Source organism: Rattus norvegicus, chromosome Y (assembly GCF_021556685.1).
Source record: "Rattus norvegicus strain SHRSP/BbbUtx chromosome Y, alternate assembly SHRSP_T2T, whole genome shotgun sequence".
NCBI classification, from domain to species: domain Eukaryota; kingdom Metazoa; phylum Chordata; class Mammalia; order Rodentia; family Muridae; genus Rattus; species Rattus norvegicus.
The window spans coordinates 18738079-18750700 of record NC_141555.1 but is presented as its reverse complement, the minus strand read 5'-3'; the positions used below and the strand labels follow the sequence as shown (position 1 = coordinate 18750700).

General features: G+C 38.4%; 1 long non-coding RNA gene across 1 annotated transcript in view; it reads right to left on the bottom strand.

The window, feature by feature from the left end:
* The window catches only part of LOC147997976 (uncharacterized), a 48902-nt gene extending 37150 nt beyond the window's left edge, over positions 1-11752 (bottom strand). Inside the window, exons 1-4 of the long non-coding RNA XR_015647427.1 lie at positions 11668-11752; positions 8742-9017; positions 8236-8305; positions 7443-7525 (exon numbers count right to left, since the gene is read on the bottom strand). This is a non-coding gene — a long non-coding RNA (uncharacterized LOC147997976). The remainder of the gene's footprint in view (positions 1-7442; positions 7526-8235; positions 8306-8741; positions 9018-11667) is intronic.
* Between the last annotated feature and the right edge of the window lie 870 nt (positions 11753-12622).

The window sequence follows — 12622 nt, the reverse complement described above, 5'->3', positions numbered from 1 at the left end:
GGGTCAGCAAACTTTAAAAGCAAGATTTTTATTTAAAATCACAGCTCATGGTGATCTTAGAGTACTTTAAGGACCTTAAAGAAATACAGACAACACAGGAAAACAAGTAGAAGCCCATTAGAAAGAAACACAATAATTTCTTAAAGAATTACAGGAAAACACAATGAAACAAGTGAAGGAATTGGACAAAATAATCCAGGCCCTAAAAATGGAAATAGAAACAATAAAAAGGAACAAAGGGAGACAACCCTAGAGATAGAACACCTAGGGAACTGATGAGGAGTCAGAGACAAAAGCAATACCAAAGAATACTATAGATTGAAGAGTAAGTGTCAGGGTGAGAAGACACCGTAGAAAACTTTGAAACAACCATCAAAGATAATGTGAAACACAAAAGGCTCCTAACCCCGAACATCCAGTAAGTCTGAGGTAAAACAACAGGATCAAACCTAAGGATAGTAAGTGTTGAAGAGACGGAAGATTATCAAGTTAAATGGCCAATAAATATATTCAGCAAAATTATGGAAGAAAACTTCCAGAACCTAAAGTAAAAAATGGCCCGTAAATGTTAAAAGAATTATATAGAACTCCAAATAGATTGGAGAAGAAAAGAAAGCCCTCCTCTCACATAATAGTCAAAAAACCAAATACCGAAAACAAAGAACAAATATTAAAAGCACTAAGAGAAAAGGGTCAAGGAAAATATAAAGGCATAACTCTCAGAATGGCACCGGACTTCATGCCAGAGAAAATGAAAGCCAAAGATCCTGTACATATGTGACAAAAAGCCCTGAGAGAAACAAATGCCAAATCAGTCTACTATATTCAGCAAAACTCTCAAATAGCATAGATGGAGAAACAAAGATATTGCATGACAAAGCAAAATTTACACAATATTGTACTACAATGGATAGTAGATGGAAACCTCGAAGACAAGGTGAGAAAATAAACCCAAAACCTCAGGAAAGTAATTTCGACTAACCCAAAAGAAGATAGCCACACAAACATAACTCCAGCTCTAACAACAAAAATAATGGAAACAACAATCATTTCTCCCTAATATCTCTCAACATTAATGCACTCAATTCCCCAATGAAAAGACATAGACTAACAGCAGAAAAGATATGTAACGAGGACCCAACATTTTGCTGAATACAGGAAATATTTCTTGGTGGGAAAGACAGACACTACTTCAGAGTGAGAGGATAGAAAACAACTTTCCAATGAAATGGTTCAAAGAAAGAAGCTGCAGTAGTCATTCTAACATCAAATAATATTAACTATCAACTAAAAGTTATCAATAAAAATTAGGAAGGACATTTCATATTCATCAAAGGAAAAATCCACCACCATGAACTCTCAGTCCTCAATGTCTATGCTCCAAATGCAAAGGTTCCTATATTCATAAAAGAAACCTTACTATAAATGAAAGAACACATTGCATCTCACACGATAATAGTAAGAGATTTCCACCACATACTCTCATCAATGGAAAATCATGGAAACAGAAACAAAGACACATAGAGAAACTAACAAAAGTCATGCACCAGGGGTTGGGGATTTAGCTCATCGGTAGAGTGCTTGCCTAGCATGAGCAAGGCCCAGGGTTCGGTCCCCAGTTCCAAAAAAAAAAAAAAAGTCACGCAACAAATGGATTTAAAAAATATTTATAGAACATTTCATCCTCAAACACACACACACACACACACACACACACACACACACACACACACACACATTCTTTTTAGGACCTCATGGTAGCTTCTCCAAATTTCACCATATAGTCAGTCACAAAAGAGGCCTCAACAGATACAAGAAGAATAAAAAAATCCCAAGCATTTTATCAGATCAGTACAGACTAAGGTTGGTCTTCAATAAGAAAAATAATTACAGAAAGCCCACACATACATGGAAGTTGAACAAAATTTTGCTCAATGATAACTTGGTCAGGGAATAAATAATGAAATAAATTAAAGATTTTTTTTAGAATTTAATAAAAACGAAGGCACAAAATTATGGTACACCATCACAGCAGTGCTAAGATGAAACCTAAAAGCTCTGACTGCCTCCAAAAAAAAAAAAAAAACCTGGAGAGAGCATATATTAGCAATTGGACAGCACACCTAAAATATCTAGAACAGAACAAAAGCAAATACAATAGAAGGCAGGAAATAATCCAACCTCAGAGCTGAAATCAAACAAGTAGAAACAAAAAGGACCATACAAAAAATCATCAAAACCAAGATCTGGTTATTTGAAAAAATCAACAAGATAGATAAACCCTTGGGCAGACTCAGCAGAGGGAAGAAAGAGTTTATCCAAAGTAACAAAATCAGAAATAAAAAAAGAGACATAAGTACTGATACTGAGGAAATTCAAAAAATCATCAGAACCTACTTCAAAATCCTATATTCAACAAAACTGGAATATATGGAGGAAATGGATAGCTTTCTATACAAATACATGGTACCAGAGTTAAATCAGGATAATTTAACCTGTGTAAACAATCCCATAACTCCTAAATAAATAGAAGCAGTTACTAAAAGTCTTCCAATGAAAAAAAAAAAAAAAAGCCCAGGACCAGATGGGTTTAGTGTAGAATAGTAAAAGACCTTCATAGAACCCTAACAGCAATATTGTGTAAACTATTCCACAAAACAGACACAGAAACAGACGGAACACTTCCCAAATCCTTCTATGTAACCACAATTATGACTATAAATAAACCATATAAAAATTGCAACAAAGAAAGACAGCTTCCGAAAAAAGATCCCTTATGAATATTGAGGAGAAAATACTCTACAAAGTTCTCACAAACTGAATCCAAGAACACATCAAAACAACCCTTATGGCATGATCCAGTATCTTCATCTCAAGAGTGCAAGGATGGCTAAATACATGGAAACCTAACAAAGAAATCCATTATATGAAAAAAAAAACTCAAAGAATAAAATCACATGATCATATCATTAAATGCTGAGAGCATTTGACAATACTCTGCACTACATCATGTTAAAAGTCTAGGAAAGAACTGCAATTCAAGGCCTATAGCTAAACATAGTAAAAACAATATACACCAAATGTGTAGGCAACATTAAATGAAATGGAGAGTGACTTGAAGCAATCCCACTAAAATAAGTAATAGCCAAGGCTACACAGTCTCTTCCTACTAATTCAATATACTCCTTGAAATCCTAGCCAGTGCAATCAGACAACAAAAGGAGGTCAAAGGGACAGAAATTGGAAATGAAGAAGTCAAAATATCAATAGTTTCAGATCACAAGATAGTATAATTAAATGACCTAAAAAGTTCAACCAGACAACTACTAAGCCTGATCAACAAATTCAGCAAAGTGATTTGAAATAAAATTAACTCAAACAAATCAGTAGTCTTCCTGTATCAAAGGATAAAGAGACTGAGAAATATGTTAGAAAAATGCTACCATTCACAGTAGCCACAAATAATGTAAAAACCACAGTGTGACTCTGAACAAGCAAACAAAGAATCTGTATTACAAGAATTTCAAATGTCTGAAAGAAGGATATTGAAGAAGGTCTCAAAAAATGGAAAGATCTCCCATGCAAATGGACTGGGAGGTTTAATATTGAAAAGTGGTAACGTGCCAAAAGCAATCTCCAGATTCAATGAAATCCACATCAAAATTTGACCTCAGTTCTCCACAGAGTTAGAAAGAGCAATTTGCAAATTCATTTGGAAAAAAAACACAGGAGAGCAAAAATTATCCACAAGAATAAAAGAACTCCTAGGGAATAGCCATCCCTGAACTCAAGTCGTATTTCAGAGCAATGGTGATAAAATTGTACGATATCAGTACAAGGACAGGCAGTACGATCAATGGAAAAGAATTGAAGAAACAGAAATAAACCCATACACCTATACTTACTTGGGCTTTAACAGAGGCGTTAAATCCATCCAATGGCAAAAAAAAAATAGCATTTTCAACAAATGGTTCAACTGGAAGTCAGCATACACAGGAATGCAAATTGAGCCATTCTTATCCCCCTGTACAAAGCTCAGGTTGAAGTGGGTCAAGGACCTCTATTTAAATCTTGATATACTTAAATTAATAGAAGAAAATATGGGCAAGAGCTTTGAACACATGGGCAATGGAGAAAATCTTCTGAACAAAACACCAATGGCTTATGCTCTATGATCAATAATCGACAAATGGGATCTCATAAAACTGCAAAGCTTCTGTAAGGCAATGGACATTATTGTTAGGACAAAACAACAACCAACAGATTGGGAAATGATCTTTACCAATCCTACAACAGATAGAGGCCTTATATACAAAATATAGAAAGAACTCAAGAAGTTAGACCGCAGGGAGACAAATAACCCTATTAAAAAAGAGGGTTCAGTGCTAAACAAAAAATTCATAGCTGAGGAATGCCTTATGACTGAGAAACACCTAAAGAAATGTTCAACATCTTTAGTCATGAGGGAATGCAAATCAAAACAACCCTGAGATTTCCCCTCACACCAGTGAGAATGGCTAAGATCAAAATCTCAGGTGACAGAAGATGCTGGCGAGGATGTGGAGAAAGAGGAAACCTCCTCCATTGTTGTTGAGATTGCAGACTGGTACAACCATTCTGGAAACCAGTCTGGAGGTTCCTCAGAAAGTTGGACATTATACTACTTGAGGACCAAGCTATACCTCTCTTGGGCATGCAACCGAAAAATGCCCCAACATATAACAAAGAAACATGCTCCACTATGTTCATAGCAGCATTATTTATAATAGCCAAAAGGTGAAAAGAAACCAGATGCCCTTCAACAGAACCATGGATACAGAAAATGTGGTACATTCGCACAATAGAATACTACTCAGCTACCAAAAACAAGGACTTTATGACATCCATAGGCAAATGGATGGACCTGGAAAATATCATCCTTAGTGAGGTAACCCAATCACAGAAAAACACACATGGTATGCACTCATTGATAAGTGGCTATTAGCCCAAATGCTTGAGTTGTTCTAGATGCACAGAAGACATGAAACTCAAAAAGGATGATCAAAATGTGAATGCTTCACTACTTCATTAAAAGGAGAACAAGAATACCCTTGGCAGTGTATAGGGAGGCAAAATTTAGAACAAATGTAGAGGGAACACATATTAAGAGCCTGCCCCACATGTGTCCCATACATACACAGCCACCCGATTAGACAAGATGGATGAAGCAAAGAAGGACAGACTGACAGGAACTGAATGTTGACCTCTCCTGAGAGACACACCCAGAATACAGCAAATACATAAGCGAATGCCAGCAGCAAACCACTGAACTGAGAATGGGAACATTTAAGGAATCAGAGAAAGATCTGGAAGAGATTGAAGGGACTTGAGACCCATTCCGCATGGGCTTAGCTATTTTCTTTTTACATTGAGTATGTGGGCAAAGATTTCTCCATCTTCTCCCACATGAAGCTGTCTCTGGTTTCTACCTCTTGTCCTGAAAAGTTTTGTGGGAGAGCACACAACTCTTTTCTAGAAAATGAGAGTCAGAATGACCTAGCTGACTGCATGTTCTTTACTCTTGTTAAAATGCATTCTTGTTTCCCCCTGCATCAGTCAACCAGGATGTGTTTTTTTTTTTTTCTTGTATACTTTGTCTTTAAAATGAAATCTGGTAATTTGCATTTAGACTTAGTCTATTGAAAATGTTTCCCTCCAAGTCTTGGTCATATTGAATGGTCTTTCAATTTTTACCCTATAATATTCTGAAGCCACAGCATCATCTATTTGAAATCCTAACCAGTTTGAGCAACTTATACATTTTATCATAGACTTTGACCCTGATGTGTGGAGATTTCTTCCAAGAGTGCAACCTGAGGCATTCAACCAGGAACCAAGCAAAGAAACTCAACTCAGCGGTTGAGTCCCCTGTGATACCCTGGTCTAAATTTCCTATAGAAATAGCCAAATGTTTAGTCACTTCCAGAAGCAATACTGGATACAGCACCTTTTATTTGAACTCATAGTGATGGTCAATTTTTGCTGCTGGTAAAAGACATCAAAGTTCTATTGAGATGTCACCAAATGACCCTTGACCCAAGTGTATGTTTGTGTTGTAGCCACCATTAATTTGTCTCCTATATTCTTTTATTCGTTCAAGTGTTGTCTGTCTCTGTCCTCCTGGTCATTCTGTTATTTGTCATTGTGAATTGAGAATTATGGATTAAATATAATAAGCAGCTCACTCATTTTCCATATTATCTTTACTATTTCCTGAAGACCAGTAAAGACAAGGAATTGTGTATGGATTCTATATGTTAGAATGGTCTTTTTTTGACACTTAATGGCTGAGTGCAGGGACATAAAGCCACTAGAAAACAGGAGAGGTATTTATGGGTGTCATTAGCACTCCTGGCCATTCTAATTAGTTTCCTTACATAGATGTGTCCTTAGGTGGATAATGACAGGTTCCACTCTGGCTTGCAACAGTTTCCTTAAAATTATATCTGTGATAACTTTAAAAATAACCTTCACCCAGGAAATATCAGGGACCAAACCACTATCGCAAGGTTACACAGAGATTAACCCATGACTCTTGCCACCTATGTAGCAGAGGATGGACTTGTCAGTCATCAATGGGAGGAGAGGTTTTTGTCCTGTCAAGGCTCACTATCACATAGTAGGGAATGTCAGGGAGTGGAGGTGGGAGAGAGTAGGTGGATAGGTGTATAAGGAGCACCCTCATAGAAGCAGGGGAATAGGAATAAGATAGTTGGTTCTGGAAGGTGAAACTGGGAAAGGGAGGAACAATTAAAATGTAAATAAAAATACATAAATTATATCAGTTTTGCAGTAACCAAGGCTCAACTGAAAAAACATTAAAAATTCTACACATCTATTTAGATGAGGAAGAACTAACCTATCCTCCTTCTCTTTCGGATTGGTGACTTCATGCTGTGCTTCAACCATGCCCAAGTACCCTTTCCTCTTCTTCTCCTGAATTGTCCCTTGCATACCTACAGTTGATCCAACTATGCTCTTTGTTGCATGAGCACTCGAATATGGTTTAAGTCTGTGCAGTTCTGCAATTATTTGCCTCCAGTTAGCCTCTGATCTTTCTCATTTGAGAACAAAAGATCTGAGTAAGGAGGCCCTATCCTTAGTTGTGATATGTATTTCCTTCAGGACAAGTGACCAATAATACTAGAGCACACAGAAACCCTCTTTCTCTGGGAAAGCTCAGACACTCATCTCTATCTTAGAAAATGTTTTTTTATGTTCATCAGCACATTGAGAATGATTGCCAACAGTTACTGGCTGCCCTGTTCATATCAGAAGAGAGGGACTGAAAATTGTTGGAAAGTAAAAATGTGGTACTGCATCCATATATGGATCTCTGACTGATAACAATAATTGTATTGAGAGTCATTTTCCATTCCTCACACCTCCCTTAGGATTCTGACCTTGACCAAGATACTGTGGTGCTGGTCATCTATTTCCAGACTTTCTGGCTGGGCTCCATGCAGCAGCTCAGAGGACAGAAAACCTGTAAAAAGCATGTGAGTTCACACAGGGTACCTAAGAACAACATTCTTTTCTAATATACTTTCTATGGACTTATCATATAGCTACACCAATAGTCCCATAGGCCCTGGGCATAGGCAGATGTTCAAAAATGCTTTTGTCACTCAGTTGGCACTAGATATTTGAAGTAAAAAGATTAGAGGGATGTGCAGGTACGGATGAGTCTCAGTGGTTAGTGGTAGTTTAAAATGAGTGGGAAAATAGAGATTTGATTGAGAGCCAGGAGGACAAGAGACTTACCAAGGCCAATAGTGGCAAACCTAACAGTAAATCTGAAAGATAAACAAGTTTTATGAAACAAACAAGAAAAGGGCCAGGAGATTACCAAGCAACCATTGGAGAAAGACAAACATGCCTCCTGAAAACAAGGTGTACATTGAAAAAATAAGTCCTGTAACTGGAAGTAAAAGGTAAATTGAGTACTACAGTTAGAATAGTAATGGGGCCCAGGCTACTATACTCCAGGAGCCTGCGGTAAAACTTATATTGTGGAAAAGCAATTGAGTTCTTTCTGGTCACTGAATTGACATATTCAGTCCTCAATAATCTACTAAGACAATTACCTGATCAGACGATAACATTCAAAGTAGCGAAAAAAAAAAAAAAAAACTCCCTTAATGTCTCTGAAGCAGCAAACATTCCATTAATATTTGCAAGGGTATAATAACTCACCTGTTATTGATCATGTCAGATTGTCTCTACTTCTTCCTGTTCCCTTCTGGCATGAGACCTCTTGCATCAACTGAAAGCAACCATCATCTTTTCTAAGAATGAGACACAGTTAGACACTAACAAACAAAACATTGTTTACCAAAAGAATATCTCCTTTGTGAAAGTCCTGCTCCCTATACAAAAGATACTTAGACTATCTTTCAGATTTGTAAGAAGAATCCTAGGTGTATTGACAGAAACTATCATCCCATGCCTGGTACTAAAACAAAATCCCATAATTATTCAACTGACCCATTCATTTGTGCTTATGCAGATTGAATAATATGCATCCTGGAAGCAAAGGGAGAGTTACAGAATATAATACCCAGCTGAAAAAGGTAGGTATCCTGATATCCTGCCAGTCTCACTGGAGGATGTTGTCATTTCCTGAGAAGAAACTGGGACCATTAATGATATAAACTATCCAAGATCTGAGGGACTTGCATTAGAGTGTAGAGGCTACTTACCCTATAGTTCCTATCACATATACACTCAGAAATCTGAATCCTCCAGGGAAAATATGTAGACTGTCTGTACTTGAAAGATGCATTCTTCAGGTTCCCTTTGGCAAAGAAGATAAAATCCAATTTTGAATGACAGTTACAGAGGGATGTAAAAGTGAGCAAATATTTAAGACCCTATTCAGCCAAGGATTTCAAAATTCTCCAGTCGGGTCTGTGGCTTGCATCAGAAGTTTCCCAGGTCGACACTCTTACAAGATACAGATAACCTCCTCCTCCTTCCTGAAACGCAAAAATAATTGAACAAGGGAAACTGAGGCACTGGTCCAAGAGTTATAATCACTGAGCTAGCAAGGGTGAGCTAGGAAAGTTCACCTTTTTATATTAAGAGGACACCAATCTTAGCAAAGATTGGGAGTCAAAAGAAACCTGTATCACAGAATGTTGCTGTTATCCCATTCGTCCCATCTCCAAAGGTTATGAGACAGGTTGTAGAGTTTCTTGGTGTTGGTGGCTATTGCTCTGCCTGGATACCAGGGTTTTGGAGAAATAGCAAAGCCTCAATACCCCATAACACATGAGGGTACTAGGACGAATCTGCGTGGAGACAGATGGTATGGAGTTTGACACTTGATCGTTTGTTTTGGTTACAGCCCAACATTTCAAGGTTCCTCAGAATGTTTTTATCTGTTTGTCCATGAAACAGATGAAATGATATTGCATGAGTTATTTACAAAAACACTTTAGGGCCGTGAACCCCTTGTGTGCACCTGTCCAAACAACTGGACCCTGTAGCCTCAGGATGGATCACTTGTCTAAAGGCTACATTAGCTGCCTCAATTCTGTGAAAGAATCAGAGAGTTAATTCTGAGTCAGCATGTTATACTCCTATCATCCCAGAGAGGTGAAGCCTTTCTACTAGGAAGACCACAACCTGGCTCCTATTTTTTTTCATCTTTATTAACTTGAGTATTTCTTATTTACATTTTAAAAATTTTCCCCTTCCGGGTTTCTCGGCTAACATCCTCCTAACCCTTCCCCCTCCCTTTCTATACTTGTGTTCCCCTCCCCATCCTCCACCTATAACTGCCTTCCCCCCCAATAATCACCTTCACTGGGGGTTCAGTCTTAGCAGGACCAAGGGCTTCCCCTTCCACTGGTGCTCTTACTGGGATATTCATTGCTGCCTATGTGGTTGGATCCCAGGGTCTGTCCATGTATAGTCTTTGGGTAGTGGCTTAGTCCCTGGAAGCTCTGGTTGGTTGGCATTGTTGTTCATATGGGGTCTCAAGCCCCTTCAAGTTCTTTCAATCCTTTCTCTGATTCCTTCAACGGGGGTACCGTTCTCAGGACAGTGGTTTGCTCCTGGCATTCGCCTCTCTATTTGCTGTAATCTGGCTGTGTCTCTCAGGAGAGATCTACATCTGGTTCCTGTCAGTCTGCACATCTTTGCTGCTTCATCTTATGTAGTTTGGTGGCTGTATGAGTATGGGCCACATGTGTGGCAGGCTCTGAATGGGTGTTCCTTTTGCCTCTATTCTAAATATTGCCTGTCTATTCCCTCCCAAGTGTATTCTTGAGAACCTGGCTTCTATATGTCCCGTTTGTACACTAACAGATACTCTTACTGTACCATACTGGAGTGTAGTTGGAAAAACGCACTTGACATAAATCCTGTTATCCTGTTGTGTGCTGTAGGCCTCAGATGCTCTTCGCTGACTGTCCTGAGGTAACAACAATGGTCCAAGTATGTGGACAGACCTAATGGACTATTGCCAAACCCCATCCCATGAAAGACACTAATGCAATAGTCAACGCAGTTGGGAGTATTTTCATTAAACATGGAGCGAGATACCAAGGAGCTTCAAAAGTTACTGTAATTGAAATTATTTTCACGCAAGACTTAGAGCCAAGTACATAGGCCCAGAAGACACAACTGATTCATCAGTCTGTCTCAGGAGATCAAATGGGGAAAAGGGAAGCCCGTCATCGTGTACATGCACAGACATTATGCTTGGATACTCCACATGTCTATGGTACATTATGGAGACAATAATTGTACTTGTTGCTGAGGAAAGGACATTAAGAACAAAAGGAAATTCTTGGCTCTTCAGAGGATATTTGGATTCCCCTATGATTTTCTAGGCTTCACTGCTATGGACATCAAAGTGATGTCTGCCTTGAGACTAAAGGTAACAAGATCACTGACCTCGATGCCCAACAAGAGTCCCTTAGACCTATGATCCCACTAACCTCCTGGTGACATACACAACCCATTGCTACCTGTTCATGATATAAATAAGATGTGAGCATGCAAAACAATCAAATGGCTACCTTGAATCCATAGGTTGGTAATGGAAAAAAGAAGGAAAGATCATTCATTTAGAAACAATTGGCAATTTTCTGGTAACTCAGCTTTACCAGGCTACCTGTCTTGGGTCCACAGAACTCTATGAATTGCCAGTACCAATGTATGTTATAACTACCTACATTGGACAGCATGGCAGGATATGTCAAATCAGACGTCAGTTTTATACAGTACATAAAATAATCTAGAACATTACAACATTAATGTATATCATACATTAATTTATCTTCCCCTAGAACATAAGCATGTAATTTATATTATGAATTAAGACATAAAACCCAACTTTAACTTCAATCCATATTCTAAAATACATTAAAATAATGCTTTACAGACATATCTGTGATATCAGACATACACCATAAAAGTCATAAACCTTTCTCTTCCATATGATTATCACCTACCCCAATTGATTCCTATTTCTACCATCCTCTGTGAAATCAACAACCTGCCCACTGGTCCCCCTCTTCTCACTCTGGGCCCATACAACATGGGAGTGATGAACGTGAAAGTTTACCAGGCATCTGGTTCTTAATTCAGGGTCATTTACTGTTTTATCGTCCATACATTGCCTTCAGTCAACATAGCGGCTGAAACTGTTTAGCAGGTAGGCCATGACAGGTCTCATTGAAATCATCATTAGGTCCACCCTGAAAAACCTCTTGTATCCTGGAGAGCCCTAGCTCTACTGTGACATCACATGTGTTGTTGTGAAAGCAACTGCCTCTCAGATATTCCTTCAGTACCTCTATGGATTGGCCTCTGATTCAGAGCACACCACCATTTGGGAGGGAGTTCAAAGAGGATGAAGGTATCAGAGATGGGGAGAAGGAAGCTGGCCTTCTGTCTTGGTATTAAAAAAGGAAGAAATATGTTGTCCATGGGAAAGCTGAGTGAGTCTTGTGTAGGGGCATAGTGGGTTTGCTGAAGACATAGCATTGATCTGAGCCTTCCTCATATGGGAATCAGGAGCTGGGAGCCTCTCAGACGCATCTGGACTTCCCTGTTATGATGGTTCCTGGAAATCAGAGAGTTTATATCATTAACTTCTTTATCCCAAAGCTAAGTGTTGGGAAGGGTACAGTTGTTTTCTTGAGAGCTCATGGCTTTTATTCTTTTTGCCAAGAAGAATATGTCCTAAGGAATAAGGGAAAGAAAAGTATTGTGTCCTCAGCTCGGTATAAACTGCTCCATACTTTGGATTCCAATAGTGCAGTTTGTGTCTGATACTGATATCTGGAAGAGAGAAGTGCTTCTAGTGGAGACTACATCTTTTCAGTCTTTCCACAAGTATTACTCTACTACACTTCCCTGACAGTGATCCTCTAGATTTCCGAGTTAATAGATTGATTATCTGGCAGTTCTCTTTTCTTCTATTCTTTACCTTTTTTTTTATTTTTTAACAAATTTTATTGCTTTTCTAACTGGATGTTTCTATATTTACATTTAAAATGACTTTTTTTCCTTTCCCAGTTTCCTGCCCATAAGATCCCCACATGTTCCCTTCCCCTTTTTCATTAAT